Below are 8,320 nucleotides of genomic sequence, written 5' to 3'. Positions count from 1 at the left end.
TAATTCACTGATATACTCCAGAGAATTATGCTGACAGAAAAGATAGCCAATCTCAAAAGGTTACATACTATATGATTCCATTTATATAACATTCCTGAAATAACCCATGGAAATAGGGAACAGATTAGTGGTTTCTAGAGTTTAAGGAAGAGGTGAGAGTGGTTGTTACTATAAAAGGGCAACGCGATGATGGAAATGTTCTATATCTTGACGTATCAATGTCAGTCAGTATCCTGGTTGTGACATTATAATATAGTTTTGCAAGATGTTACCATTGGGGGAAACAAGGTAAAGAGTACAGATAGTCTCTATATTTCTTACAAACTGCATATGAATCAACAATTGCCTCAAAATAAAATATTTAATTTAAAAAATAAGCTTGGCAGGTGTAGTAAAATAATAATAGTAGAATATAGGTAGTGGGTATACAGGTGAGTATATAAAATTCTTTCAAATTAGCTGTAGTTTTGAAATTTTTCTTAGTAAAATTAGGGGGGAAATTTTAATGTTAACTATTGCAATCATATTGAGACAAAGTCATAATGTAAAGGATAAAAGTAACAGAGATTCAACTCATTAAAGGTATTCCTACATGCCTCTTTCCATGGCACACATTTTATTTGTCAAATGAGTTTGCCTTTTTAACAAGAAACCAATTCCATGAAATGGTTTTTCATTAGTGGGACTTTTCTGAAGTAAAAGAAGCAAATGTTAATGGTAAAAAAAAAAAAAAAAAAAAAAAAAAATGTTAATAGTTCAAGAAGCCATCCTAAATTTGGCGTTAAAAATGTTTTTCCCCTCCAGCCCTTCCCCTCCAGCCCTCCTCATCTTTATTCAGCATTTCCAATATTTATTAGGCCTGCTAATTGTCAAATTCCACTCTCTACTGATTGTTTTTTTCAGAGCACATTTAAGAGTGCGATACAAAAGGCCCAAATACATTGAAGAAACACATTCCCCCATTAACACAAACCACAATGTTCTTTAAACATGTGCCTTTTGAATGGAATGGAAATTTAACAAATTTCACTACTAAAAAATATAACAAAGTGAGTCTCATCACAGCCAATATCCTTATACAATCTAGTTGTGAAATGAATGTTTATAATGCTTCAAACTGTTTAAACCTGAGGTTTGATACCACACCTTCATGTTTGTACAAATCTCAATAATTATTATCTATAGTATTAGTAACCATTGAAAGAACAAACCATTGATTTAAACCACATTGGTTTAGGCCCAATCATGTAATATAGAGCCCCAAACTAAATAGTTAAATATATGAACTACTTGTACTTATAGCTATTAGTTGAATTTCTCATAACTTTTGTTTCTTAGCCAATAAATCCTTTAAAGGCAAAATTTACCTCATATGAGTTTTGACCCAGAAGTTCAACAATAATCACGAAGTCCACAGTCTTATTGGTGAAACTGATATAATGACTCTACATCACTATGCTCAGGGTTAAAGAGCAATGCATATTCCATTTTTTAATTTTGCTGGAATTTTACATCTTCGATTCATGATTTTAAGTCTCTAGGTTTTCTTTTGATTCCTCCAAACTGTCTGAAGACACATGTGCCACGTACTTAAGACTTCTGTTTCTTCCTCTAGTTCCTTCAAACAGAAACATTTCTCAAGTGCCTACATGTTCTAGATGAGGAATTTTTCAGAGGTGGCCATTTCTTTGGAATAGTCTGACGTCATCAGGTCTCTATTGGGCGTAAACTTCCAGATGCTCAGCTCATTTGGGCTTGTTCCAGTTTGTCCTTATTCTGTTCCAGTTCACCTTTCATGTTTAGGAAAAACAAGTTGACCTCTGTTTAGCAAACTTGATCTCAGTTGAGCAAAACTAGGCGGCTGGACTTGCTTCAGGTACCAGATTTGAGTAGTACACTCTTGCATCTCTTGATCCCTGGCTACTAGTCACATTACAAGGATGTTTTCCCTGCGTTCAGATTCTTGCTGTTGTTGATTTAGTTTTTCTTTTGATTCCCTTAGGCTGGTTACATCATTAGAGTTAAGATCTGTGTGTGTACTTGCCCTCCAAAGCTCGCACATATGCTTTAAAGTGTTTCATCTTAGAATTAACTCATCTTGTGTCATAACTTTGAAGTCTATTTCACAGTAGAAGTTTTATGGGAAGAAGTTCCTCGCTGGTCATCCTGAATTTGACCAGCAGCCTCCCAAGGTGGCTGCAACCACTGAGCAGCAGCCCAGCCATGCCGCTGGAAGGAAAGAAGGAGGGACCACCTATTACTAGGGGCCTCAAAGTGCTGAGGGAGGGGCTGTTACTCAGTGGCAGGCACCCAGCTGTGGGAGCACAGCAAGCTGGGTGGAGGCCTCCCCTGATCTTTTTATCCGTAGAATGGCCAGGGTTTTAAGGACTGCATTGCTCCCTCTACCGCTAGGTGATACTTTAGCTGCCACATCTACTTTGCGGTGACTTTTGAGTAGAGGACCAATCACGATAATTTATAGCATTAACCCAAACATTTGAAGTAGTTTCAAGGAATAATTCACTTCAGATTTTAAACTTGATAGACCCAAAAAGTTCCTATAAATCCATAGTGATAATTAAGGACTCTGTTTCTTAATCTCCTTAATGAACTCAAGCATACAAAGACATAGGCATGAATGCCACTAAGAATAGTTAAAATCTAGGTAATATTTTACAGTTTGCACAAAATTTTCACATGAATTACCTCATTCAATTATTTCAGTAATTGACACAAGTATTGTTATTCTTGTTTTAAGATAAATAAACTGCTGTGAATTTAACTGACACATCTAAAGTCACAACGACAAGAGATACTGCTGAGACTTAAATGTAGATCTGGATCAGTGATTCCTGATGGGGAAGAGTATCCTCCAGGTGGGATATGACTGGCCTGTGAAGATGAAGGTACCAAGAGAAGCAAGGAAAACAAAGGCCTCTTCAGAGAGAAAGATGCCTCTGTGAACACCAAGAGTCCCTCTTATTTGCCTAGATTATACCTACTATTATATTTCATTTGAGACAAGGCCATCTGATAGAAGCCTTTCCTGACTTCTCAAGATTGAATTAGGAAACCTTCTATTAAGACCCAAGTTTTAACATAGTTATTGTGTTTTTCATTTTATTCTATATTATTATTGCCTGTCTGATTGTCATACTTAAGCTTCCTAAGGATAGATATTTATTTATCTTATCCATAGATATGTCATCAACACCTAACAGACTGCCTGGTTTTATTAAGCAGTCAACAAATAGTTGTTTAAAGGAATAAAAACATTGTAAGAACACTGTGAGAGTTGAAACAGAAAGAAGATACTGGCTTTTGACCTCATGCCAACAAAAAGGGCAGTGAATAGATGGTACCAGAGGATAAGGAAACAGAACATGCAAGTAGCAAAAGATCTCTTACTTGACATTTATACATTAAATATTGATGTTCCTAATTGTCTTTTTAATGCCAAATCTGGACTCTGAAAATAGCATTTCCAGTTATTACATTACCTTGCTGCTGGCCAGCAAGTTCGTCAGTTTAATTAGTTGAATGGAGCAATTAGTAGAATATTGCCTGTATAATTATTCACCCAGAACATCCTCTAAAATGCTCAACTTCTTTATCTCATGCTCTGACTACCACTTACTTTCTTTCCAACTCTCTTATTTCTGTCTCTAGATCCCCTTTTTCTTTCAATCTACTACTTATCTTCATCCTCAACCTTTTCTGTATCTAGCTTAAACCATGAAGAGTCACTTCTCAACCCCTTCTGTCATTACTTTTCTGCCTTAACTGCATAATGAAATTTCACTCCCACTAACAAGTTTCTCAGTTCCTACACCGGGCTGTCAAGAGTTGCTAGAGAAAAATCACAAAATCGTTCAGTATTGTCTCTATAAATCCTGATCTCCAATCTCAGCCAGACCTTCTGTACCTCCCAGCAGTTCTCCTATGAACATTCACCCATTCCTAGTCAGCTTCCTCTCCCAGAGCAGCTTTGCAGCCATTGCCACTTTCCTCAAGCTCCCTTGTTTCATGTCTCCCACTCTGACAGCAAAGACATTTCCTCTTTTTATACTGAGAACATGGAGATCATCTTAAGTTTCCAGCACCCTACAATTTGTACATTTGCCTTGCAAACTTCCCATATCTCTCCCATTTACTTCACTGTCAAGCTTAGAGCTTGTCTATACTTCCTAATACAATTAAATCACTCACAAATCTATATTATTCCCATAATATGTTGGGATGCCTATTTATTAATTTATAGTGACAAATATAACTCAAACAGAATAGAATTTTTGCATCAGCGTGATCCACTAATTCTGAAGACAAAGTGTAGCATATTGTTTCAGCTTGTGGACTTTTGTTAACAAAACTGAGCTGCTCATTATGCGATTTTAGGCAAGTTAAGTAGCCCCTCTGAATCTCAGTGTTTTTATCTATAAAATGAGGTAAGTAATAGTACCTACCTCAGAGGGTTGTTTTGAAGATGAGATAATTAAATGATATAACCTGGGTAAAAGTGTTTACTTGAAACATAGTAAATTCTAAATATTAGCTATTATTATTGTTACTGTTCCTCTCAAAATACAAATCTAGACAGATAGTCAAATTTTACTCAGAAGACTGCTTGGTAAAGGGTACTTGGTTCCCAGAGGCAGTCGTTCATTCAAGCAGGCAACCACCAAGGTGACTAGACTGTGCAAGCTCGGAAAATGGTGCACTTCTATGGATTCTTTAAAATCCCATTTTTATTTGCTATCTCTGCAACATTTGACACTCTTGAACTCTCCTTCTTTAACCTTCTATTCCTGACTGGCTTCTCTCAGTTTTAGTCCTATGTAAACAAGAGTAAATAGTCTTCTTCTTCAACCCAGCCATTTAATTTGGTGCTTCCCTTTCTTATTCTGCCTCTTACTTTTCCTAAGTAACCTTATTTCTTCTCGTAGCTTCAGCTATCAAATCTCTAACTCTGGGCAACATTCCTCTGAACTCCAGCTCCATAACTTAACTGTGCGCTGAACAATTCCACCTGGATGCTCCAGGTGCCAAATGAAATACTCCAAATGGAATTAGTGAGAGTCCCTTTTTTAGTGGGAGTCTGCTCCTCCCGACATTCCCAATCTTAGGGCTTGAGGCATCTTGGGAGTCATCTGTATCTCTGACCTCTCACTCAGCTTCACAGATATCTTGCAGCTTCTTCCTAACCATCTCTAGCTTGGCCCTTCTCTCCAACCTCACTACTACAATCTCAGTAGCCATCATCATTTCTCTCCAGAATTTCTGCTACAGTCATCAAACAGGTCTTCCTGCTCCTAGTCTCATACAACTCACACCCACCAATCTCACACCTCTGCATATCCTCAGAATTTAGAACAGTGTCCAGCACAGAGTAGGCATGCAATAAATACTTGTTGAATGACTGAGTGAATGGATGAATTCTTATTCTCATGGAGTTTACGGTCCAGCTAAGAGATCAACATTAAACAGTTAAGTGCACTAGATGTTAGGAAGATCCCAAGCAGCATTGCTTGCTATCTTGAACTCAAAGATATATTGAAACCCTAATCCAAATGGGAGTCAAGTGTTGACTGGCTGGGGCTGCATTTCATAGCGTACCCAAGAGACTAGGAGAGGAAAATAATTTACAGGAATTAGACCCAAACACATCCATTAATTCTCTTCTCTCTCTTAATGATAACCCCACTGATCTATATTGATATGTAAGTTGCCATGACTATTTGGACAGAGGAGAGTGAACTAAATGATCTGGGAAATAGTTGAGAGTGTGGGATAAGATAGAACAAAGTTTATTTATATGTGTTTGGTCTTTTAAACTTTTTTTAGACATAATTGTAAATTCACATACAGTTGTAAGAAATAAAATATAGCTCATTTACTCTTCACACAATTTTACTCAATGGTAGCATCTTGCATAACTATAATACAATATCACATCTAGAATACTGACAGTATATAATCTACCTTACCTTAGTTTAACATGCACTCATTTGTGTGTTTATGTGTTTGTGCATGCCCACACACGTTTAGTTCTATGCAATTTTATCACATGTAGTTTCCTAGTATCCCCAAGTCCATTGTTCATATATCATAAGAATAGGGCTGAAGTTACATCATAGTAAATAGGAAGAAGGCAAAGGATACCATTTCAATTATCTAACTTATGTAAGAAAAGGGGGCTGTAAAGATGGCCTGATGTCACCACTGATGCAGAAAAGAAAATCTCAGGTGTAGAAAAGGTGCTATGCATCATAAAAGTTCTATGGGGAACAAAAGAGTAATGAGTGCAGACAAAAGCCTGGGACAGGACTGGGGCATCAACTTCAATGGAACATACAAGATAACACACTCTCACTGTTTTCAAGTGAAAGAGAACAGGATATGCCACCCCAAAATATGCCACTTTGGCATATTGATTATTTTGAATTAAAGTTATTAAGAAACAGCCAGTGCAAGAAAGACACTCTGACCCTCTTTTGTCCCCTGGAAACAGGAAATAAATCTTCCACGTGAAGGAACCTGCCCTATACAAGGAGAGCAGAAGGCATTTTTATTGCCAGAGACAAGGAATTCAGGGCCTGCTGAGAAAATTGTATAAATAAACCTTTTACTTCTTCACTAATTTGCTACCCCAAGCTTAAACACCTTTGTTTTGTCAATTCTTCACAAATTTGTTGTTTCTTTATCTAAAAGGTATAAAAGCTGCCTGTTTTGGTCATTTCGGGGTCTATTTTTATGGGCTCCTATATGTAAAAAATTAAATTTGTTTTTCTCTTGCTCATCTCTCTTAGTCATTAGCCCCGCTAAAGAACCTAGAGGGGCAGAAAGGAAAAGTTTTCACCCCTATTTGTGCAGTTTGTAGGTCTTTCTCATATAATAAAAAAAGTCCAGGCAAGAAGTGACTGACAACTACATAAAAGAATGAATTTTAATGATATGAGCATTTCCTCATCTAATTTGTAAATTGTAACCTTGTCTCATCTTTTTAATATATGCTAAATGCTACAACATACTTACTTTGTAGGAGACTGAGGCCCAGAGAAGTTAAATCCCTCACTTGCCTAAGATTACACAGGTATTAATGGTCAAGGCGGGGACCCAAACCAACTTCTGGCTTCCTTTGAATACTACATTCTTTCTCAGCACCAATAAATCACACTTTTTGTTTGCTTCTTTCCCCGACTTCATTATTTTTGCCATCAACCAACAGCATCAATCATTTATTCATGATTGCCCTCATTAAAGCCATTTTTTCTTATTCATTTGGGTGATGGTGTTAATGTTTTCTGTATTAGCAAGAGGATAAAAGGTTAACATGAGCTTTTGTTCTTAATTGAAATCATTCTCAAGTTGACGAGATTGAAAAACATTAAGCCCTGCTTAAAGTACAGGGTTACAATCAATTTGTGGAGATGTTCCAATTTAACAGTAAAGAATTAGATTTTTTTCTCCTTTTCTCTTCATTACTTACATTCATCCTTCATTTGGCTTTAACACTGTCAGGGCCTGACAAAAACGATTTACTCATGTCTAGAACTTTGCTGTGCAGTGCGATAGCCACTAGCCACATGTGGCTATTGAGCACTTGAGATGTGCTTAACTAATCCTAACTGCCATTCGCAGAAAGTGTAAATGAAATATACATTTGATTTTGATTAGTGTGAAAAAGAAAATATCTTATTAATTACATGTTGAAATTATATCATTTTGTATATATTGGGTTAAGTAAAATGCATGATTAAAATTAATTTCACTTGTTTCTTTTCACTCACTGCGGCTTCTAGAAAATGTATAATTACATAAGCGGCTTGCATTTGTGGCTCGCACTATGTATTTTTATTCGACAGCGCTGGTGGAAGAAAAAAGAGAGGATGTTTCATTGTAATGTTAGTGTATTTCCTTAAAATTTCGGGGCAGAGGAAGAGAGATTGAAGCTTGGTCGCAATCGGTGTTTTACTGTGATAAATAGCTACTGCGAACTGAAATGAGCCAGGGGCGTATTTTGATTCTCTTTCTACTCCTCCCCCCACCCCACCCCTTCTAATGAAGCAGGTGGCAGAGCTTCTTCCAGAGCCGGGTTCCGAATCAGGCCTCGGGGCTGGGCCGGCGGCGGGTCCTTGAACACACCTGCGCGCCCACGGAGGCGCTCGTCCGCGAACCCTGCGCTGGCTCCACGCCCCCTCCCCTCGTATTTTTATTTTCCGGGCCTCAACCGTCAGTCTCGCAGTTCTCTCCTGAGAACCACCGCGTAGGTCGGGCCAAGCCGGGGTAAGCGTCCCTCGTCCCTTCCAGCCCGGCCCCTGGA

At 37.8% G+C, this 8,320-nt stretch overlaps 1 protein-coding gene and 1 pseudogene across 1 annotated transcript in view; one reads left to right on the top strand and one right to left on the bottom strand.

Moving 5' to 3' along the window:
* Positions 1-1,654: 1,654 nt before the first annotated feature.
* On the bottom strand, positions 1,655-2,165 carry LOC102883472 (annotated as a pseudogene).
* A 5,965-nt stretch (positions 2,166-8,130) lies between these two features.
* PAIP1 (poly(A) binding protein interacting protein 1) overlaps positions 8,131-8,320 on the top strand; it is a 26,794-nt gene continuing 26,604 nt past the window's right edge. Inside the window, exon 1 of the mRNA XM_006912444.3 lies at positions 8,131-8,283. The gene's annotated coding sequence lies outside the window, so the exon portion shown is untranslated. The remainder of the gene's footprint in view (positions 8,284-8,320) is intronic.

This window comes from Pteropus alecto, unplaced genomic scaffold (assembly GCF_000325575.1).
Source record: "Pteropus alecto unplaced genomic scaffold, ASM32557v1 scaffold73, whole genome shotgun sequence".
Lineage (NCBI taxonomy): Eukaryota > Metazoa > Chordata > Mammalia > Chiroptera > Pteropodidae > Pteropus > Pteropus alecto.
Note: the sequence above shows the minus strand (reverse complement) of the source record. Positions and strands in the feature narration are given on the sequence as shown.